The sequence below is a fragment of the Mobula hypostoma genome, chromosome 5 (assembly GCF_963921235.1).
Source record: "Mobula hypostoma chromosome 5, sMobHyp1.1, whole genome shotgun sequence".
NCBI classification, from domain to species: Eukaryota; Metazoa; Chordata; class Chondrichthyes; order Myliobatiformes; family Myliobatidae; genus Mobula; species Mobula hypostoma.
In genome coordinates, this window is record NC_086101.1 from 21,230,107 (window position 1) to 21,254,703 (window position 24,597).

General features: G+C 46.0%; 1 long non-coding RNA gene across 2 annotated transcripts in view; it reads left to right on the forward strand.

Moving 5' to 3' along the window:
• LOC134346675 (uncharacterized) overlaps positions 1-23,170 on the forward strand; it is a 55,397-nt gene extending 32,227 nt beyond the window's left edge. Inside the window, exon 3 of one of the 2 annotated variants that reach the window (XR_010017985.1) lies at positions 23,049-23,170. This is a non-coding gene — a long non-coding RNA (uncharacterized LOC134346675). Of the gene's footprint in view, positions 1-902; positions 1,070-23,048 lie in introns of those variants that run through there. The other variant, XR_010017986.1, reaches the window with a different exon arrangement.
• The last annotated feature ends 1,427 nt before the right edge of the window (positions 23,171-24,597 follow it).

Below are 24,597 nucleotides of genomic sequence, written 5' to 3' on the forward strand. Positions count from 1 at the left end.
GAGATGATAAGGAGTTTCTTTAGTCACATGGTTGTGAATTTGGGGAATTCATTGCCACAGACAGCTGTGGAGGCCAAGTTGTTGGGTATATTTAAAGCAGAGTTTGTTAGATTCTTGATTAGTCAGGGCATCAAGGGCTGCAAGGAGAAGGCTGGAGAATGGAATAGAGAGAGATAATACATCAGCAATGGTGGTGTTCTCGATGGGCTGAGTGGCCTAATTCTGCTCCTATGTCATATGCTTGGATCTTGCGATTTACCTCTGTATTTACATGCATATGTCTGTGATTCACCTTTGCTTATAAGTATGTAAATATCTGTTTATAGAGTTAAATCTGTAATCATTCATTGATTATTGTGTTGTGCGTGTGGTGTGTCTCTACATATTCAGGGATGCATTTGTATGTGTGACTGTCTCACTATGTGCATGACTCTACTTGTGCAATATGACTATGTGTGTCTTTGTGTATGTCTGTAGTTGATGGCTTCAGAGTAATGTGCCTTTGTGACTGTCTACCTTTCTAATACATGTGGGTCAGTTAGCTGGTCATTGTAACTTGTCCTGTGATTAGGTTGGAGTTAGTTGGGCATGTTGGGGTTGCTGGGTGGCAAAGCTCGAAGGACTAGCAGAGGCTGTATCACTAAATAGATAAATCAGTGTGGGGCAAGTGTCGCTCTTTAATCTGTGTCTCATTGTGTGCCTGTGAATGGCTATGGATGCGACTGTCGTTTCTTTGTGGAGTAGTGGAGGTTGTTCGGCCCATTGAGTCAACGCCTGATCACAAAACAGTCCAATTCTCCCTACATTTCCATCACTATGATTAGGAATGCTTACAACTCCATGCCTAGAGCGCATTTTGTGAAATTTGATCACTTAGCTGCCCTCCTCCTTCCTGCATACAGGCTGAGGCTAAAGTTCAAGGCTCCAGAGGTCATGAAAACGTGTGGAGAATATACTGGTTGGTTGCATCACGGCCTGGTATGGAGACACCAATGCCCTTGGACAGAAAAGCCAACAAGGAGTTGTGGATACAGCCCAATCTGTCACGAGTAAAGCCTTCCCCACCATGGAGCACCTCTGCACGGTGAGCTATCACAGCAAAGTAGCATCCCTCATTAAGGGCTCCCATTATCCAGGCCATGCTGCCATCGGGTAGGAGGTACAGGAGCCTCAGGGCCCACAACACCAGGTTCAGGAACAGTTGATACCCTTACAACCATCAGGCTCGTGAACCAGAGGGAATAACTTCACTCAACTTCACTTGCCCCATCAAGACTCTTCATCTCATGTTCTTGAAAATTATTGCTTATTTTTCTATTATTATTGTTATCATTTTTTTTCTCATCCGTCCTGTTGGGATCAGTCTTTCATTGATTCTATTGTATTTACTGTGATTCCCCACAAGAAAATGAATCTACGGGCTGCTTAAGGTGACATGTCTGCACTTCGATAATAAATTTACTTTGAACTTTAAACACGTGTACTAGGGGTAATCTACAGTGGGCAATTAACCCAACAGTCTGTGTGTCTTTTGGACAGAGGAAGAGACCAGAGCATCAGGTGGAAATCCATGTGGTTGCTGGGAGAATATGCAAACTCCACACAGACCGCTCTGGAGGCCAAGGCTGAACAGTGTGCAACTTATAAAGAGGCTTTGCAAATAGATATTTCATATCCACCTGGATGTGGGTATGTGTATTAATGTGAGTGTGTGTCTATGAGTGCACACATGTATGACTGTCCTTTTGTAATCTGTGTGCACCTGCCTGTGGCTTCTTGTATACATAGATAGTGTGTTTGTGTATGTATGTGTGTCTTTGTATTTGTGCATATGTCTATTGTGTCTGTGCATCTAAGTTTCAGTGTGTAGTGAGCTGTATATCCACGTGCCTGTTTGAATGTGTGTCTATGGACTGAAGGGGTTACTGTAGTTAGCATTTGATTGCTGATATAATTAGCTCGGCACGAACTGTGGACTGAAGGGCCTGTTTCAATGCTTCCTGTGTTCGATGTTTGTGTACGGGTTCGTGTGTCTTGTCTGTGTTTCCATGTTTGTGTATTTTCATGCATCTGCGGATTCAATGTGTCTCTGTATACAGTACTTCATTCAGTGTGTGTGTGTGTCTGTCTGTCTTTGTAAGTGTACGTATCTGTGTAAATATGTGTCTGTGCTTATGTATGTGTATGTTCATGTGTATGTCTGTGTTTGTCAGTTTCTGTGCTTATATGTGTGTCTCTCTGCCTCTGCGTTGTGCGTATGTGTATTTTTGTGAGTTTGTGTGTGTACGTGTCTTTATCTGTCTGTGTGTCCACACGCCTGTAACCTACAGAGCGGGCGGGAGGGACGCCCGAGGAAACAGCCGAGCCCCGGCTCCGCCTGTAGCAAGAGAGGGAGGGAGAGAGGGAAGGAAGGAGGGGGCAGGGAGAGAAAACAAGACTGCAGACAGGCAGCCAGGAGGTGGAATGAATTACCCAGCACTTAGTGCCAACCAGCAGCCGAGAGCCTTGACAATTAGAGCAATTACGACAATTAAAGCAGCTAATTAAAAACCAATTACACCAGTAAAGTGTGGTGATTATAGGATTTTAAATGATAATAGAGATGGAAATTAGATTAATTACATATTCATAGGAGCCAAATTAGAACAGGGTATCCTCCCTGGCGCTCGCCCTCCGAATATAAATCTAAATGGTTTTAATCAGCCACTTGTCGGCACTTACAGCGCGGAGAGGGAGGACCGATCGAATCTTATTTAACTGTAATGAGACTGACAGATTGTGATGGTGTCGCTCAAAGGGCTGGCAACTTCACAGGAGAGCCCGCCTCCCGCTTAAAGGGGAAGTCCGCCTCTCCCATTAAAGGGATGGGTTGTTTTTATTTGCCGACTGTTTTTTTTTGTATACGGCTGCATTCGGCCAAGCTAGCGTTATACATTTAAAACGAGCTGGTGTTATAACGCCGAGAGGTTGTTTGATCAAAGTTTTCACGTTTTAATTTTTTAAAAATATTTATTTTATTTAAAGATACAGTACGGTAATAGACCCTTCTGGCACATTGAGATTAGCCGCCCGGCAACCCCCGATTTAGTCACCAGACAATTTACAATGGCCAATTAACCTACCCAGTAAGACTGTGGGAAGAAACCGGAGTACCCGGGGGAGAGAACAGGTATTCCATGGGGACACCAGATTGAACTCCGAGCTTCGACGCGCTACTGCTACCCGACCAGGGGCGCCCAAAAATCACTTCAAGAGCTCAGCACCGCAATATTGGACGTAAGAAGGCGCCTTCTTGACCCGCTGCAGTCCTTTCATATATAAAAAATAAACTTCATAATAAAAATGCAAAAGAATAAAGACAATCCAAACATCTTACGTGATCAACACATTCAGTAAAGTTAACAATTTTTTTGAATCCTAGACCCCCCCCCACCCCGTGATACACTAATACACTATTTGAATGCTTGAGGGGCTTGCCCGCCGCCCCAGCCCCTCCATGTATGGTTGTGGAAGGCTGCTGGACAGAGGTCCATCGATATAGATCCCTTGCATTGGCTGCACAGTGCAATCCCATAGAATGTCCACCTGCAGCCTGGAATGTCCCTTCCGGGTGTCCCGCTGTGCTGGGAGCCCAGCAAATTTCGAGCAGACCAAAGGCACACTGCGGCAAGTTGATGGCCGTCCAGCAGCACTTGGCGACTGCCTTGGAGTGTGCCCCTGGGAACTGGGGGAGATCAGAGCGAGTCTTCTGGTGAAGGTGCTGCCACGGTGCTGTAGGCAAGAGAGTTCTGGCGTTCAGATCTTGCAACGATATACATCCAACTCAAGATGGTGGGTGACTTGGAAGTCCCTGTGACTGCTGCTCCTGACTCTCCTGCTGTTGGGTTTGCTGTTTATGTTCTTGACCTGCAGGAAGGGAGAAACACAGTGTAAATTTGCCAATGATATTAAGTTTTGGTGGGAGAGTCATGCTGCATATAAAGAGGCCCTTCAGCCCAACTGAACATTGTGGGCATGCTATATTAAGACAACACCTACAGGCTGCCCCCAGCACATCCTCAGCTTTGTTGTTTTTTCATTGAAATGACTCATTTCACTGTATGTTTCAGTCTGAACTTGACCATGCTGACAAAATTGCCTCTGCTTGGGCTCAAAACCTTTTGTATCCATACACCTGTCTCAGTGGGTTGAGTGAGTGGGTGGGTAAATTGTGAGGTCATGCACTGTGAATAACGGGGTCTAAAGGCAGATTATTATTGGAGAGGGATTTCAGATTAGTGAAGTATAGAATAAAATTCGGACCCAGCTGGTTCTCTCTTGTCCTTCAAGAAAGGAAATTTGCCATCCTGATCTGGTCCAGGTTGTCCATGACTCCAGTTCCACTTTACATCCTAGAATTTCCTTTCCCCTCTGGGTCAATTTCTCCATTTGCAGATAATTCTCGATGAGATTCCTGAGTTTATCTTCTGTGATCTTCTCTCTCTTTCTCACTGTAGCACTTCAGACATGTCAGCGGAAATATTAACCACATTATCTGTTTCCGTTTCTCTCCTAATCTCAAATCCCCACCCCTCACCAAGATCAACAAGGCATCTCCATTGTCTGGAGTGACATTGTTTGAGGAGACAATAGTGAGACGACGTCTGCATTTTTCCCATTTATCATCACCTTCCTCTTCCTAGTAATAGTCTCATTTTCAATCCAGATGGCTAATTTTCCATTAATCCTGAATGCTTTCATCGTGTTTAAAAGCCTGAGAAGTGAAATGTGGTTTTAAATATCTCCTCGAGAGACTGAAATATGGATCTGAAGACTGTCCGGATTTCTAAGGCGTCTCCAAGGTTAAAACTCACAAGGTGCAACAATCTGAGTGTGAGCATCCTCGGATATAGTACCTGAACAAACCAACCTAATGGCGGGACATCTGGGTGGTGAGGGTCGAAGGGCAGAATGTCCAGCCAGTGAGGTTCTAAGGGCGGACTTTCTGCGCAGTAAGATTGTAAGGATCTAATGTCTGGGTAGTAAGATGTACCGTGGAGAGCATTCTAACTGGCTGCATCGTCGTCTGGTATTGGGGGGGGGGGGGTGCTACTGCACAGGATCAAAGCTAGCTGCAAGGAGTTGTAAAATAAGTCAGCTCCATCATGGGCACAAGCCTCTGTAGTATCCAGGACATCTTCAAGGAGCAGTGCCTCAGAAAAGCAGTGCCCATCATTGTGGTGTCCCACCACCCAGGACATGCCCTCTTTGCATTGTTACCATCAGGAAGGAAGTACAGGAGCCAGAAGACACATACTCACTGAATCGGGACCAGCTTCTTCCCCCCTGTCATCAGTTTTCTGAATGGACATTGAAACCATGAACACTACCTCACTTCTTTTCATTTCAAATTTTCGTACTAACTTGATTTAACAAATTTCACAACATTGGCCAATGATATTAAACCTGGTTCTGATTCTGATTCTGAGGATGGAATGTCCAAACAGTGAGATTCTAAGAATGGAATATTCAAGTAGGGGGATTCTAAGGATGGAGTATCCAGCAAATGAGATTCTAAAGATGGAATGGTTCAAACACTAAGACTTCCATCCCAAGTAATAGAATATCAGGGATGACATTCTGCTCTCTAATCTCCTCAACTAACTACTGATTCTCTATCATACATTACTAGTTTTCTTATCTAGGATTCTATCTAGTCTTCTTTCTGGTTTGATCCCTCTGTTAGATCCCTAAATCTCTACTAGTGTTTCCTCTTTCTTGATTGACAATCCTAATGGTGTGCTTTGAGGATGTCATCAGGAGAATAGAAACATAGAAAACCGACAGCACAATACAGGCCCTTCGGCCCACAATGCTGTGCCGAAAATGTACTTACTTTAGAAATTACCGAGGGTTACCCATAGCCCTCTATTTTTCTAAGCTCTATGTACCTATCTAGGAGTCTCTTAAAATATCCTATCGTTTCCGCCTCCACCACCGTCACTGGCAGCCCATTCCATGCACTCACCACTTTCAGTGTAAAAAACTTACCCCGACATCTCCTCTGTACCTACTTCCCAGCACCTTAATACTGTGCCCGCTCGTGATAGCCATTTCAGCCCTGGGGAAAAACCTCTGACTATCCACATGATCAATGCCTCTCATCATCTTATACACCTCTATCAGGTCACCTCTCATCCTCCGCTGCTCCAAGGAGAAAAGACCGAGTTCACTGAACCTATTCTCATAGGCATGCTCCCCAATCCAGGCAACATCCTTGTAAATCTCCTCTGCACACTTTCTATGGTTTCCACGTCCTTCCATTAGTGAGGTGACCAGAACTGAACACAGTACTCCAAGTGGGGTCTGAACAGGGTCCGAAATAGCTAAAAACATTACCTCTCGGCTCTTAAAGTCAATCCCACAGTTGATAAAGGTCAATGCACCGTATGCCTTCTTAACCACAGAGTCAACCCGTGCAGCAGCTTTGAATGTCCTATGGACTCGGACCCCAAGATCCCTCTGATCCTCCACACTGCCAAGAGTTTTACCATTAATACTATATTCTGCCAGCATATTTGACCTACCAAAATGAATCATCTCACACGTAGAAACCATAGAAAAACTACAGCACAGAAACAGGCCTTTTGGCCCTTCTTGGCTGTACCGAACCATTTTCTGCCTAGTCTCACCGACCTGCACATGGACCATATCCCTCCATACACCTCCCATCCATGTATCTGTCCAATTTATTCTTAAATGTTAAAAAAGAACCCGCATTTACCACCTCATCTGGCAGCTCATTTCATACTCCCACCAGTCTCTGTGTGAAGAAGCCCCCCCTAATGTTCCCTTTGAACTTTTCCCCCCTCACCCTTAACCCACGTCCTCTGGTTTTTTTCTCCCCTTGCCTCAATGGAAAAAGCCTGCTTGCATTCACTCTATCTATACCATATATCATAATTTTATATACCTCCTCTCATTCTTCTACGCTCCAGGGAATAAAGTCCTAACCTATTCAACCTTTCTCTGTAACTGAGTTTCTCAAGTTCTAGCAACATCCTTGTAAACCTTCTCTGCACTCTTTCAACCTTATTTATAGCCTTCCTGTAATTTGGTGACCAAAACTGAACAGAATACTCCAGATTCGGCCTCACCAATGCCTTATACAACCTCATCATAACATTCCAGCTCTTATACTCAATACTTTGATTAATAAAGGCCAATGTACCAAAAGATCTCTTTATGACCCTATCTACCTGTGACACCACTTTTAGGGAATTTTGTATCTGTATTCCCAGATCCCTCTATTCTACTGCACTCCTCAGTGCCTTACCATTAACCCTGTATGTTCTACCTTGGTTTGTCCTTCCAACAAACCAACTTATCTGGGTTGAACTCCGTCTGCCACTTCTCAGCCCAGTTTTGCATCCTATCAATGTCCCGCTGTAAGCTCTGCTAGCCCTCCACACTATCCACAACACCCCAACATTTGTGTCATAAGCAAATTTACTAACCCATCCCTCCACTTCCTCATCCAGTTCATTTATAAAAATCACAAAGAGAAGGGGTCCCAGAACAGATCCCTGAGGCACTCCACTGGTCACCGACCTCCATGCAGAATATGACCCGTCTGCAACCACTCTTTGCCTTCTGTGGGCAAGCCAATTCTGGATCCACAAAGCAATGTCCTCTTGGATCCCATGCCTCCTTACTTTCTCAATAAGCCTTGCATGGAGTACCTTATCAAATGCCTTGCTAAAATCCATATACACTGTATCTATTGCTCTACCTTCATCAACATGTTTCATCACAACCTTCATCAATGTGCTTAGTTACATGTATATATTACAAAGATATGGTACTTCCAGAAAGACTTCAGTAAGCTGTTATATCACAGATTGTTGAATAAAATTAAAGCATGTGATATTAGGGGAAATATACTGAGATGAATAGAGTACTGGATAATAAGCAGAAAACAGAGGGTCAGCATAAATGGGGTATCTTTGGTCTGACAGTGCGCTGCAAGGTTTGATGCTGGGACCCCTGTTGTACACAATCATTTCAACTACAGTATTTGCATTTGGGGACCAAGTGCAGTATATCTGAGTTTGCAGGTGAAACAACATAGGCTGTAAGAAGGATACATCTGGGCTTCAGGGGGATGTAGGCAGCTTGAGTGAAGAGATGAGGACCTGGAATAAGACCATAACACCAAAGATGGAACACAACATGGAAAATATGAGGCCATCCACTTCAGTGGAAAAAAAATGAAAGAGAACATTACTTAAATGCCAAGAAATTGGAAGAGGTTGCTTTTCGGAGGGACCTGTGTCTCCTCTGCATATTCATAGGCAAGAAAATGGAGAGGTCTTTAAAGATTAGCTTTATTTGTCTCACATACAGCGAAATGCATCATTTGCATCAAATCAATCAGCAAGGATTGTGCTAAGGAGCGCACAAGTTTTGACACTTTTCCGGCGCCAACAACTCACCTGTTTATTGCATGCCCACAACTCACCAACCCTAACGGGGGAGGAAACCGGAGCATCCCAAGGAGATTCCACGGGGCCATGGGGAGAACATATAAACTCCATACAGAGAGAGGAACTCGAGCCCTGTATAGAACTATACTAGGCACTACACTAGTGTGCTGCCCTTTGAGAGGGTATTGCAACTGAACTGGGTCCTGGTGTGACAGAATCTGGGCTATTGTGCGAGGGTCTAGTCTCTCTAACCTGGGGAAGGATGCACCTGGAATGATGGTTCACCACAACTTTCTTCTGACATTTGACAGGTTAGAATTGTGTTTTGAGCCCGAGGTCACAGTGTCAGAATAAGGTGTTGAACATTCTGGATGGAGAAGAGAAGGAACTTTCTATCCCAGAAGGTATTGAAATACAGTGGCTGAATGTATTTAAGAACCAGATTGTTATGTTTTTGCATTTTAAGAGAATGAAGAGAACAAGCTGTCACGATTTGTCTGAATGGTGCAGCAGACATGATAGGCCAACTGTCTTCCTTCTCCTATTCCTTATGCTCATAAGGATGACGTGTTCATAATAATGACATAGGTGGTCATTTGAGGATTGGTTAGTCAATTCCATACAGCTCAGTAGCCGTACGTGTTTAAGGACAGACGCCCCTGAGGATGCAGTGCATGAGCTGCCAGCTCCAGTCACTGTGTTCCCCTAAACGGCAATGGAGAAAAGGCAGGAAGGTGGAGGTGAGTCCATGGTCAGATCAGCCATGACCTTATTGAATGGCGGAGCAGGTTCAACAGGCCAGATGGCCTACCCCTGCTCCTATTTCATCTGGTCTTATGTTCTAAGTAGCATCCCATGACAATTTCACCACTCCATATACTTGCCTTCCCACCACCAACAGCCCCCCACCTCCACTCCCAGCCAACAAGTGATCAACGACACTAGGTTCCATGGAACCTAGGGATAGACTAGCAGCTCTTTGGGGTGGGACTAATTAGGAGGATTCAGCTAGATATTCCATTCTGTGTGTTTGAGAGAATTGCTGAGCCCAGTGGTGGATTGCATAGATAGGTAGATACTTCATTGATCCCGAAGGAAATTACAGTGTCACAATAGCATTACAAGTGCACAGATATGCAAGTATTAGAAGAGAAGTAAGAGGGAATAAGAAAATAAGTTACCTCAAACACTCTAACAGGAGGGGGGTCATCACTCCCCCAGCTATAGGTTGACTGATTATAGAGCCTAATGGTCGAGGGTAAGAATGATCTCATATAGCATTCTTTGGAGCAGCACAGTTGTCCTAGTCTATGGCTAAAGTTGTTCCTCTGCTCAGCCAAGGTAGCATGCAGAAGATGAGAAACATTGTTGAGAATTGCCAGGATTTTCCGTGGGGTCCTTTGTTCTACCACAGCCTCCAATTTGACTCCTGTAACAGAGCCGGCCTTTCTAATCAATTTATGGAGCCTGTTGACATCATCCGCGTTGACTTCATTGCCCCAGCACACCAGCACATAGAAGATTGTACTGTCGACAACAGACTGGCAGAGCATGTGAAGGAGAGGCCTACGTACTCCAAAGGACCTCAGTCTCCTCAGGAATTAGAGGTGTTTCTGGTCCTTCTTGTACACAGCCTCTGTGTTGGTGCTCCACTCAAGTCTGTCATCCAGATGCACCCCCAGGTACTTGTGGTTCTTCACTACATCCATGTCCTCACCAGCAATAGTAACAGGCAGCCATGCAGGCTTATAATCTTCCTAAAGTCCATCACCATCTCCTTCATCCTACTGATGTTCAGCTGCAAATGATTCAGCTTGCACCATTTGACAAAGTCCTCCACCAGGGCCCTGTATTCATCCTCCCACTCTTGCTTTACACACCCAACTATTGCTGAGTCATCAAGAGAATTTCTGAAGAAGACATGACTCATTGTTGTATCTTAAATCCAAGCTACACAGGGTAAACAGGAAAGCAGCCACACAGCTCTGAAGCATGAGAGCAGAAAAGAAATTGAACAATAAAGCATTACTTCTTTAAAAATTCTTTCTGCTTGCTTTGATTTTTAAAAATTTGTTAATTACGCTTTAATGTGTTCTCAGTTGACTTTAAAATTAATTTTGAAAGGTTTAAGTAACTTAATACTTTTAAAATTTATTCTGAGTGTTTATTACACAGTGAAAGATGGACTACATTGATGACTGGAAAGCTGGGGACTAGGGTGTGTCAAAGGTTTGCCTCACTTCACTGCCCAGATCAATACATCCTTCAAACCTCACCCAATGGACATCCCAACTTAGAATCTCAGCACTCAGACACCCTGTCCTCTGAATCTTACTGCCCTGACATTTCAATCGTAGAACCTCACCAACCAGACAGACTGTCCTTAGAAACTCTCTGCTTGGACATTCTATTCATGGATTCTCACCAGTCGGACATTCCACCTCATTCCCAAAGTCTCTCGAGACCCTGCAGCTAGTCTGAACCTGGCCTCGTTGTACACGTGGGCTGTTACAATGGCGTTCCTGATTTTGAGAAGGCCAGCTTGAAGAATAGGGACCAGTGTTTTATTTTGTGGGTGTGTGTGTATATATATATATATATATACACACACACTCAGTGTGTTTCTTTCTATATGTGGGTATGTATATGACTGTTATATTAATTAAATCAGAGAAGGCCACTTGACTCATCGAATCCATGTTGACTATAAGAACAATCCCATTCCTCTAATTATTTACCAGTATCCTCTTCCTTCTTGAATTCCCATCAAATACACGTGCTTATACGGAGGACATACAAACTCCACACAGACAGCACCCAGGGTCAGGATTAAACTCGCCTTCCTGGAGCTGTGATGTGTGAGGGGACATGTCTCCATTGCCACCAGTGACAGACTGTGTAAATCTCTGTGCAATTGTATCTTTTGTTTCTGTGGGTGTGAGTATATGTGAGTAGAAACATAGAAAACACAATACAGGCCCTTTGGCCCACAATGTTGTGCCGAACATGTCCCTACCTTAGAACTACCTAGGCTTACCCACAGCCCTCTATTTTTCTAAGTTCCATGTAGACATCCAGGAGTCTCTTAAAAGACCTATTGTTTCCGCCTCCACCGCTGCCGCCGGCAGCCCATTCCACGCACTCACCACGCTCTGCGTAAAAAACTAACTTACCCCTGACATTTCCTCTGTACCCACTTCCAAGTTATCAACTTGCCAAACACTGAAGTAAGACTCACTGGCCTATAATTTCCTGGGCTATCTCTACTCCCTTTCTTGAATAAGGGAACAACATCCGCAACCCTCCAATCCTCCAGAACCTCTCCCGTCCTCATTGATGATACAAAGATCATTGCCAGAGGCTCAGCAATCTCCTCCCTCGCTTCCCACAGTAGACTGGGGTGCATCCCATCCAGTTGCGGTGACTTATCCAACTTGATGCCTTCCAAAAGTTCCAGCACATCCTCTTTCTTAATATCTATATGTTCAAGCTTTCCAGTCCACTGCAAGTCATCCCTACAATCACCAAGATCCTTTTCCGTAGTGAATACTGAAGCAAAGTATTCTTTAGGGACCTCTGCCATCTCCGCCGGTTCCATACACACTTTTCCACTGTCACACTTGATTGGTCCTATTCTCTCGTGTCTTATCCTCTTGTTCTTCACCTAGTCCACAGTGAAGATGGATACAAAATACCCATTAAGTTCATCTGGGCCGGCTGGTGGCGCAGTAACATCAGCGCCGGACTTCGGAGCGAAGTTTCCTGAGTTCGAACCCAGTCGCGCTGCTCTCGGGCACGCTTTCCATCCACGCCGGGTTGAGTGTCGAACTCGCAACTCGGCCTCGTTAAAAAAAAGACTGCGCTGTGAGAAGGACATGGGGGGACCACTTCCAGAATCTTTCCTCCAAGACAACCACTTGAAAAGTGGTCGCGGAGGCTCTGGCAGAGTCATTTCTGTCTTCTCATAACTACCTCACCAACATCATTTCCAGTGGTCCAATATCAACTCTCACCTCCCTTTTACTCTTTAGATAACTGAAAAATTTTAGTTCCTGCTTTATATTATTGGCTAGTTTACCCTTGCATTTAATCTTTTTCCTTCTTATAGCTTTTATAGTTAATAAACCAACACCAACTCCAATTTCAATATGTGTACTAGAGGGCATAAGTTCAAAGTGAGAGGGGAAAAGTTTAAAGGAGAGTTAGAGCATAAGGCTATTTGCAAGGTTGATTTTTTTTTACATAGAAAATGGTAGGTGCCTGGAACACACTGCCAGGGGAAGTGGCACTCATTCCCATCCCCCAGCCACCCACTTTCCCCCTCACCTGGTCTCACCTATCACCTGCAGGCTTGGACTCTTTTCCCCTCAACCCTACCATCTTACTCTGCCTCTTGCCTTTCAAGTCCTCATGAAGGGTCTTGGTCTGAAACCTCGACTGTACATTCTTTTCCGTAGATACTGCCTGGCCTGCTGAATTCCTCCAGCATTCTGTGTGTTAGATCAGTCAGTGCTACTGCTACTGGGACCTGGGGAACCGGGTTCAATCCTGATCTCTGTTGCCTTCTGCACAGAGGTCTCTCCGTGACTGTGCGGGTTTCCATCTCCTTTCCCTGGTGCTCCGGTCTCCTTCCACATCCCTAATTGTCGTGCAGCTCGCTAAGTTAACAGTACACTAAATTGCTCCCACCAGAGTGTAGGTCAGCAGAAGAGTCTTGGGGTGGAGGGGGGCACGGGGACCTGGAAATGTGGGATAAGTATACAGGACAAATGTGTGGAATGTGAACTGGTATATACTCAGTGGGCCATACAGCCTCCTTCTAGGCTTGGGATGAAGACTGAGTTGGATTATTGCAATATGGATGGTGCAGATATAAAATGGTGTGTTTATTCTATTCTCCATCGGCAGGGGACCTACCACTTGTGTTTTTGACATACGCCCCGTGGCTAAGGAGTATTGCAACCAGGAGATGGCAACCTTGGTCTTCCTGAAACAGGGGAATTAACTTCCGTGCTAAAGTTTAGTCATCGTGCCTGGTCATTGGTTCCTGCCTGGTGCGGAGCTTTGTCTCCGCCCAGCCATGGCAGGAAGTCAGGGAGTCCGTCATCTCCACAGGGCCTTGGGCAAACCCGTCCCAGAGTTCTGGCTGCGGGGCTCAAACCTTGGAGTTGAGGGTTCAATCCATCCCACAGACAGTGCTTCCCAGCATGGGGCAGAAGGGCTCTGAGCAGTCGGCAGGTGCAGAGCTCCTACCTAGCAAACACTCCCTGAACCACCTCTGGGTGTTCTGAAGGAGATGCAAGGATCCTGCAGCAGGATAGGGCACAGGAGCATTGGCAGGGGGTGGGGGAACAACATCAGTCAGCAGACTGGCGACTGGCACCTGTTTGGAATATTGATGGCTAAATGCTGCCTAGGCCACCTCTGAGGTCCCTACTTTTTGAGGAATGCTTCAGACAGGAGAGTCCGCTCATAGGAAGGCCTGGGACATAGCTTAGCACACTCCATAGTGAGGCACCCCAATTCTTTGGCATCGTTGACAGTGTGGCACTCCCACAGTGTTGCCCTCCCACAGTGTGGCACCCCTGTCAGTGGGTGTCACTCCAAAAATACCACACTGAAACCCTGTTTCTCTGATGGGGTGTTTAGACAGACGGAGGGTGGGTAGTGAGAGTGACCCAGTGAACTTGCTAAAGTGGTGTTTGGGTAGAGCAGGCACATCTTGTGACCTATTAGTTGACTGGTTGGCTTGCCTGTAACTAGTTGATTTGTTCTTTGACTCCGGATGCAGATCCAACCTCTCCTCACAGGACAAACCACCCGCATTTCCCCCCTCTGCCTTCTCCAGGTCTCAGACTTTATCTCAGACCTTCAGCAGCTGCAGTATCTTTGCTCCTCTGACTTTCGCTGCATTTTCAGCGCAAACCTGCGCCACCTCCTCTCTGTCTGGGCCTCCGCTCCCAGAACACGGGAAGAATGTAAAAGTGAGATTTATGTGAACTCTTTTATATAGAGCCCTACGCTGTCCTTTTGAAGAGATTCCCAATAAACAGAAAGGAGGCCAGGCATGTCCAATGACATATTAATGACTGCAGCAGACAGCCGCTTTACTCTGTTTGACTGGGAAATATATACTGCTCATAAATGTACAGTAATGGCAACCCTGGGATCTGTAAAAAGGGACTCCGCTCTTCACAACACAGTTGTGAAGTTCATTGTCATGTTCAGCTCTTTTCTGGGACATGATAGACTGGGATCTCACATCAGACCCAGTTCCTCCAGTGTGTTGTGAGTGTTGCTTAGACCCAGAGGCATTCCAGGCTGGCTGAGTGAGGGTAGGGGGAGGGGTGCTGTGAATGTGGCGACTGTGTTAACACAGTACATTTAAAGGAGCTTTCCTTACCCGGCATTTCCTCAGGATTGAGAATGAATTGTTTCCTTCCCTTGTTAGTTGCTGCTTGTGGGATCTCCTGACTCATCCACAGGCATTGGGGTAGAGGGGAGCCAAGTGTGCCCAGGCAATCAGATGGTCATAGTGGCATCAGAAACAGGTCCTTTGACCCAACTCGTCCTTGCCGTTCAAGGTACTGTTTAATTTAGTCTCATTAGCCCATGTTTGCCCCATAAACATCAGGCGTTCCTACTTGTGTATTTATCCAAATGTCTTAGAAATATTGCAATTGCTCACTTCCTCCGTCAACTAGTTCCAATAGCTCACTACCCCCTGTGTGAAGCAGTTGCCCCCTCAGGCGCCCTTTTAAATCTCACTCTTCTTGCGTTTAAACCTATGCCCTCGAATTACCCCTCAAGGATTAGAAATGGAGTTAGCTTATTATTGTCACTTGTACCAAGGCACAAGGAACAACTTTTGTTGCATACTGTTCATACAGATCAAATCATTACATAGTGCATTGAGATATAACAATAACAAATGCAGACAGAGTGCAGTGCAGGCAGACTATAAGGTGCAAGGTCATAACAAGGTAGAATGAGAGATCAAGAGTCTGAGCCAGGTATATGTGGTTTCAGGGTTTTGTATCTTCTTCCCAGTGGGAGGGAGGAGAAGAGAGAATGCCCGGGTGGGTAGTGTCTTTGATTGTGCTGGTTGCTTTACTGAGGTAGTGAGATGTGTAGACAGAGTCTTTGGTGGGGGAGGCTGGTTTCGGTGATCAATGTGGCCGTCGGTGTGTGGAGCCACACAAGATACAAGCGGTCTTCAATGAATATTTCTCACCTGTACTTACTGTGGCAGGAGGACAGGGAAGCCAGTGAGTTCAGGGAAGAGATTGTCCTAAAATGTATCAACAATAAAAGAGAGGATGTGTTGGCAGTCTTGAAGTTTGTGGTGCAGTGTATATCCTCTGTGGCTTCCAGCGCCATCCTTCGCGCTTTAACAGGGCCAAGATATCGCAGACTTCCCTGTGAAATATTGTTCATGCCCATGGGAGCACCAAGAGGGAGGTCAAATGTAGGTGATGTCCTATATATCCTCAGCAAAGAGGGAGGGAGAGGCAGAAGAAGGCAGTCATGGGCTTCAGACTTCTGGAAAGGCTGGAAAAGCAGTGAGGCTGCACCCGATACATCCTCAGCTTCTCAGGATGAATTAGGGAGGGGCAATAAATGCTAGCCTTGTTGGGGAAGAGTAGATCCAGAAAAATGACTCACTAAAGCATTTAAAACAAAGTCAAAACCAAAGCATTGCTCAGCAAGACAGGCAAAATCTATGAAGGGGAACAAATGGTTAATGTTTCGGGTTAGCATGTCGTCCTGATAAAGGGTCTCAGGCCGAAACATTGAAGGAGAACAAACAGTCATAGATGCTGCCTGACTTGCTGGGTTCCTCCAGCTTCTTGTGTGTGTTGCTTAAGATTTCCAGCATCTGCAGAATCTCATGATGTGTACTTGCTGTTTTTTTACAATAAAGTGAAACCATTAATATAACCAAATCCAGCAACCAGAAATGCCAGTATAAGGAGGAGTCATGTATGTGCAACAGGAATGGACTTTGTGTGAGAGTACACTGCTAGATACCCGCTCACTGGGCCTGAGGTCTATTGGAAGCAATTCTGGTTGTCCCAGTACATGAAGGATGTTGGATCTTTGGGAAAAGTGCAGAACAGGATCACTAGGAAGCTGCCTGGATTAGAGAGTATGAGCTCTAAAGAGAGTTTGGACAAACTGGGGGCTGTTTTCTCTGGAGCGACAGAGGCTGAGGGGAGGCTTGTTAAAATTTTATTAGATTATAAAAGGCATAGGGTGGTGGGGTGGAGATATGTTTCTACCAAGAGAGGTATAATGTGGTCCTTCCCTCTGCTAGCCTGCAGGTCACTCTGGACAAGGTGTGGCACCTGCTTAGCCCCCTGATCAGGAAAACATGAAGCCGTTGGAGCAGGTGGTGGATAATTGTTTGAGTTGCTGGTGCATATCACAAATCCCAGTTATGTAACCACTGATGCCAGGCAGACAATCTCTGAAGAGCATTGCTGACAGCTGGGGTCACCTGTCTTGTAAATACACTGCCCAGAAGAAGGTAACAGCAAAAATTTGTACAAAAATTTGCCAAGACCAATCAGGGGTGTCAGAGCATGGCCTATGACAGAGTGGTGTTGACTGGAATGGGCTGCCAGGGGTGGTGGGAGGGGTATTAATGAAGCTGTTGAACAGACACATTAATGTGCAGGGAATGGAGGGATGGACCATGTTCAGGCAGAAGAGATTTAGTTTAATTCGGCATTGTGTTCTTTGCAGACTTCAGATCAGTCCATGAATGCTCCCTTGTTATTCTACTTTTTCACTAATTATTTTTACAACTTTATTGTAATTTTATATCTTTCTCTGTAAAGCTGCAAAACAACGTTATACAAGACAGTGATAAGGAATCTGTTCTGTTCTATGTTCTATCTTTTGCGAAGACTGCAGTCAAACACAGCACAATGCAGCTGGAGATTGGGGACATGTCAGATGACAGGAGTATGTTGAATGTCTCTGACCGCCAACAGCATTTTGAAACAGTGAAGGGGTCTGGGACCCTTCTGGACATCAGAAGGACATTAGGGAGGTCTGGTCAGGCCTTGGATTCCTGGTTAAGGCCTAAACATCTGGAATGAAGCCTCTCCACCGGCCTGAGGTTGGATTGCCAGGCCTAAGGGTTACTCACCAGGCTGATGGACTAGCTGTCCTGGTGACCACAAATCTCTAATAAGGACAGGCTCTTCCTGATGATTGACACAAAGGAGGAATTGAGGCCTAGAGCATATCGACCATGATTATTCTTGCACAGAGGGCCAGGCTTGAGGGGCTGAGGATGCTTCTAACATCCTCGGGTTCTCCTTCGTATCCCAACTGATACCTATCTGGCACCGATGACGAGGTGGCATCCTGACGGAACTGGCCAGATGAACCTCCTCCAAACACTACTTTACCCTCATCCTAAGGGGACCAGAACTGCAAGAACACACTGCTGTGATGTCATGCATCCACCCGAGTCAAGCCTCAAGTCCCACCTGGCCATTGAGCCTCCACCCAGGGGAGGATGATGAATGGTTTGGTGAGGGCTTGGTGCTCAGAAAGAAGACTGTCCGTCCATAAAACTGGTTTCTTCTTGTTTATAACATGAAAGTCATCCAGCTTGAAAACAGGCCCTTCGGCCCACTGGTTCCATGCTGACCATCAACCACCCATTTACACTACTGTTCATTAATTCCATTTTCTCTACTCTCTCCACATCCTCACAAACTCCCTCATAGCAACAACATTGCATTCTGCATTCCCTTTTCTTTAACTGCCTCAGTGTCATTGTGTACAGCATGATCTGTCATAGTCATACTTTATTGATCCCGGGGGAAATTGGTTTTCGTTACAGTTGCACCATAAATAATGAATAGTAATAGAACCATAAATAGTTAAATAGTAATATGTAAATTATGCCAGTAAATTATGAAATAAGTCCAGGACCAGCCTATTGGCTCAGGGTGTCTGACCCTCCAAGGGGGGAGTTGTAAAGTTTGATGGCCACAGGCAGGAATGACTTCCTATGACGCTCTGTGTTGCATCTTGGTGGAATGAGTCTCTGGCTGAAAGTACTCCTGTGCCCACCCAGTACATTATGTAGTGGATGGGAGACATTGACCAAGATGGCATGCAACTTAGACAGCATCCTCTTTTCAGACACCACCGTGAGAGAGTCCAGTTCCATCCCCACAACATCACTGGCCTTACGAATGAGTTTGTTGATTCTGTTGGTGTCTGCTACCCTCAGCCTGCTGCCCCAGCACACAACAGCAAACATGATAGCACTGGCCACCACAGACTCGTAGAACATCCTCAGCATCGTCCGACAGATGTTAAAGGACCTCAGTCTCCTCAGGAAATAGAGACGGCTCTGACCCTTCTTGTAGACAGCCTCAGTGTTCTTTGACAGGTCCAGTTTATTGTCAATTCGTATCCCCAGGTATTTGTAATCCTTCACCATGTCCACACTGACCCCCTGGATGGAAGCAGGGGTCACCGGTACCTTAGCTCTCCTCAGGTCTACCTCCAGCTCCTTAGTCTTTTTCACATTAAGCTGCAGATAATTCTGCTCACACCATGTGACAAAGTTTCCTACCGTAGCCCTGTACTCAGCCTCGGTCACCAAACAAAAGCTTTCCCCTGCCAACAAAAAAATAAAATTAGACACCCCATTCACCTACAGACAACAGACAATGCAGAATGACCAACTCCCACATTTTTGATTGTGGGAGGAGATTAGAGCATGGATCAGGACTGAACTTGGGTCTCTGGCACTGCAAAGTAGTGGCTCTACAAGCTGTGACACTCTGCCTCTCCACTCTCAGTAGCCAAAAACCTACAGGGTCTAACATGGGTAACAATAGAGTTAGTGAAACATATTATTTGAACAATTGGCCTCCTCTAATAAGAATGTTACAAATTAAAATCCTAATTTAAAAAGTAGGGCAGTAACATGACCCAAGCCCTGGTTTAGATGAAGAAAAATGATTTCGAACCAGTGCAAGAGATATTCTTTCAAAGACTGGCACTTTGTGCTTTAAAAGTATCAGAAATGAATTAGCCCCTACCCTTCTGACCATTACTCTCTCAAAGGTCAGGTTGCAAGGTCACAGTGAAAATGCTAAGTGGGGCCCCAAAGGTAGAGCGAGGGAAAGGCAGGGAGATTTCCAGACAAGGCCTGCTTTTGGAATCATTTTCGAAAATCAGGGTCAAAGATGGATTTGCCACCTTCGCATCTTCATTTGGATAATCTGTCATTAGCTTAACCTGAGCTAAATGACTGTACCCGAATCTGTGGGTAAGTCCCTGCACCCACTGTAAACCCACACCAGCTTCAGGCTGTGACAGTAGTCCTGCTTTCTCTGGTTGTTAATGAGACATCGTTCTTCTCCCCACACCTCTTCTTCCCTACGATGCTACAGTGTGACTCAGGGATGAAGAAACACAAGAAAGTTCTAGAAGGTTCAGCCAGTGCATAAACATTTCTCCAGCAATGGCCGAAGCTACCACAGTTTTCAGCTATCAGTGCGCTCCTTTCTCTTCCTCAAGTGTTGACCCATGGGCTTGGAGGGTGAAGCTTTTGTTTCAGCATAGCTGAAATGCTGCCTCGTTTCTTCTTATCTGATTCCCGTGCCAATTTAATCCCCCCAATTCACTGGCTGTCTCACAACCTCCCGCTTTGCTTCACTCAATGCAATTTTGTCTTCCATTTTCACCCTGCCTCTGCCTCCCGCTCAGTTTCTATGGAAACCAGGCCTTCGTTCCCACACCGGTGACTAGGCCAAAGGCTCCTCTGCTCCTGGGGTCGCTTCCAATTATCTGGACCTGCAGGGCACTGAGCAACACAATCCACTCAAAATTTATGAGCTGTTGGCTCATTGCCAGGAATTTCCAGCTGTTCTGAGTTTAACCTTGATCCCTGAACACTGCAAGATCACCTCACCTCCAACAAGGGCAATGGCTCCTGGCTTCAATCAAGGCTCCCGGCTTCAATCAAGGCTCCCGTTCCCTGCCGTAACACTGCGCTGGTACCGGATGCGGAGCTTTAAACTGCAGTTTTATCCATTGCCAGAATGTGGATGGAAGTGGCAAGGCCAGCATTTTTTCACCCGTCCCTAACTGCCCCTTGAGAAGGCTGGGGTGAGCAGACACAGTCTTTCTAGTGAAGGCATCCCACTGTCAGGGATCAAATTCCAGGATTTAGACTCAGCGACAATGATGGAATAGCGATTTATTTTCAGGTCACAATGGTGCACGGTTTGTAGGTGGCAGTGTTCTCCTGCATCTGCCACCTTCATCGTTCTTGAGGGGCCGTATTCACCCCCCATCTCATCGCACGGATACAAGAGATTCCAGATGCGGAGACCCAGAGCAAGACAAACTGACGATCCATTGTATTACCTCCATCTCCATCTCCAACCCCATTTCCATTTATCATCTATTACATTCATTTCCTCTCCAAAAAGACTACAACCTTGTTGAGGTTTGGAGGCTTGTATGCCTCAATGAACCAGATAGGTTGGCCGGAGTCAGGTTCTTTATGCTTTGTCTTTCAAAAGGTCACCCAGGCCTTTTGGTCAAGGGAGCCAAGTCTGGGGTTCAGCTCAAGGCTAACAATCCTGACTGGTAAAACAAAATTGTTATTGCAAACAGTAATAAAGAATCCTTCTACATCTGTGTACGATGGTATTTTTGAGTCTACACCTGGGACTTGCATGACTGACAGTAGTGAGAATTGAGCTACTGACATGATGAAGGAAGCCCTGAACACGGCCGGAGATGGAGCATCTTCATTGCCGCCCTAAATGCCAGCGAAGTAATGGGCAGTAAGTTCACTCATTTCCATAGATGCCGCATGACCTGCTGAGTTCCTCCAACATTTTGTAGGTGCTCCTCATGGTCAACCCCACCTTTAATCCTTTCTGCCACTTACCCGCACACTATGGGGGCAGTTTTCAGCAGTCAATTAACCCACCAACCAGTAGATGTGGGAAGAAACTAGAGCACAGGGATTGGGGGTGGGGGTGGGGAAGAAATCACAGGGTCATTTCCACACACAGACAGCACCTATGATTGGACCATTTTCAGGTCTCTGGAGCTGAAGTCTGAGCCAGCTTGGTGGGATTCGAATTGGTATTCCTGGATCAAGGATACTGCTTGTACCAAAACCTCAAAAAGTGTGGTGAAATATGGGGGGTCAGTGTGGACATGGTGGAGGATTACAAATACCTGGGGATACGAATTGACAATAAACTGGACTGGTCAAAGAACACTGAGGCTGTCTACAAGAAGGGTCAGAGCCGTCTCTATTTCCTGAGAAGACTGAGCTCCTTTAACATCTGTCGGACGATGCTGAGGATGTTCTACGAGTCTGTGGTGGCCAGTGCTATCATGTTTGCTGTTGTGTGCTGGGGAAGCAGGCTGAGGGTAGCAGACACCAACAGAATCAACAAACTCATTCGTAAGGCCAGTGATGCTGTGGGGATGGAACTGGACTTTCTGACGGTGGTGTCTGAAAAGAGGATGCTGTCTAAGTTGCATGCCATCTTGGACAATGTCTCCCATCCATTACATAACATACTGGTTGGGCACAGGAGTACATTCAGCCAGAGACTCATTCCACCGAGATGCAACACTGAGCATCATAGGAAGTCATTCCTGCCTGTGGCCATCAAACTTTACAACTCCTCCCTTGGAGGGTCAGATACCGTGAGCCAATAGGCTGATCCTGGACTTATTTCCATCTGGCATAATTTACATATCATTATTTAATTATTTATTGTTTTATATTGCTATATTTATACTCCAGTTGGTGAAACTGTAACAAAACCCAATTTCCCTCGGGATCAATAAAGTTTGTCTATCTATTTAAATAAGATTCCCCTCTCCCTTAACACCCATGGCAGTCGAAAGGTCCCCAACCTCAAACAAACATAACCTGGCCCAGGAGTAAAGGGCTCATAGCCTCCGACTGCAGCACAGGTGGGGGTGGGTCAAGGTAGAAAGAAAGGTATAGAGTTAGGGAACTGTGAGAGGTTATTGAGAAGATCGACGTGCTCTGGACAAGATTACAGTGATAGCGTGAGGGCTAACGGCAGAAGGGAGGAGGCTAGAGGCAGATGAAAGGGTGGGAGGATAGGTTAGGAGGGAAAAGCAGGAGTCAGATCAGATGAGGGAGGGAGCAAGCAGAGATGTCAAGGGTCAACATAGAGACAGTGTTAAAGAGGGGAGATTTGAATGGAGAGGAAATTGGGACAATGTGAGGGTGGATGGATGATAACGAAAGGGGTAAGGGAAAACAAGTGGGAACTGCAGGCAATGAGAGAGGAGAGCAGGCATTAGTAGAGGAGGGTGGGAAGAGCTGTGGGACATTGAAGATCGGGACAGGTCACAATGTAGTCAATTGGTCGGTGAAATAGCCACTGTGGAATGTAAGGGTAGGGTAAAGTCTGAGTGGGGGAGGAAGAGTGGGAAACTATGGGTGTGTGGGGCAAAAGGGGTGGTAGGGAATGGGATTTCCCTGAGAACTGGCATTGACTCAAACGGCCAAATGGCTTTCTTTTATGCTTACAGAAATGACTTCCCTTCACTCTCTGGTCAGGACGGGAGCACCTGATTGAAAATCTTTCACTGTAACCTTGTGCGGTGTCCCAGGAAGTAAACCCACACTTGGCTATCCAGGAAGGAGAGAAACTCCTTAACAAAACACGGGAAGAAGGTTTGCGTGGAACAATAAAGTTTATTGAAAGCAATCATGGTTACTTAGCAGCACAGAATGGCAGCATAACACTGGAGGAGACATTCCTGGTCTCGGCAAACCCCTTTACAAAACATCATCTCAAAACAAAAACGAAGCCAAACTGATTTTTGGCAAAACTCTTGCTCAAGGCCCCTTGACACCATCAGACCTCGGCCCACAAGCCAGAGACTGGTGTTGGGGGCAGGGCCTGTGGAGAGCGAGGGGGTGGGGGTGTTGGTAGTCTGGCTAGGGGTTGGAGAAGGCAGAGTAAGGGTGGACGAATGCCACAGACCTCTCTCTACCCCTGATGCCAGGATTTGTCTTGCATCACAGGTACCCCACTTCTGTCTCTCTGCCAAGGACCATTCAAGCCAAAAAAACCCAAACCATAGCCCATTCCCCATCACAGCCATTTTTTTTTCCTTTCCCTCTTTTTCTTAACAAAAAAATGTGCACATTCGTAAAGCGTAACAGAAAATACATTGAAACAGTTGGAAAAGAAATATCAACTAAACATAATAGAAATTCAAAATCAGAAACCATTAGGAATTTCAAATCTAACCTGATAGGGACCCTGAGTTGAGGCAATGTTCAAACTTGGGCCTCTTCCCATCCAATCAGGGGCACTTAGCCATTTTATGCTGTTTCAGGATTGGCAAGGGGAAATCTCGTAACTCACAACTCCATATCCCCACCCCAGCAGGTTTACCTTCTTTAGGCTGGGAAGGAAAGGCACGAGTCCCGGGATGGCACGGGGAGCTCCCATGGGGTGTGACCAGTATTTTAAGTTGGCCATTTTACCAGTTGCAGCTCCCTTTGCCATTTGCTTGGCTTGGACTGGAATTGCTGTGGAACAGATATGTTTGGGACAGGTGTGGGAACTAAGTCTCGAGTGTGGGGAACTAACACTGGGCATTCTTCCCCTTCTGTATTTCTTGGGAACCATCTCAATGGTGTACAATGATGTACAACTTGCAGCACTTACTCCCTCCTCTCCAGCCCACCCAAGTATCAAGAGCCACATGTTCACAATGGGCTTTCTCCATGGACACACAGAAGCCAACAGGAAATGCCATGGAGGATGCACACCCCCCCCCTCCCACTCAAATGGAACAATGGCATAGTCACTCCAGTAATGGCTTTCCAGGGATAGTTGGCTGCTGCTACTGTGGTGCATTTAGAAACCCTGGTTCTCTGGTAACCCCAAAGACAATTCCACCTGTGGCCTACCCTCCTGTGAGGGTGGAAGAAGAACACAGCAGGAGGCCACACGAAACCTAAAGGGGCGGAAGCAACACTCACTCAGCCTAGGCCACAGCCTTTTCTAGCACCACTTGTCAGGATGGAGTGAAAGCAGGGGATGGGGAATGACATTTTCCCCAA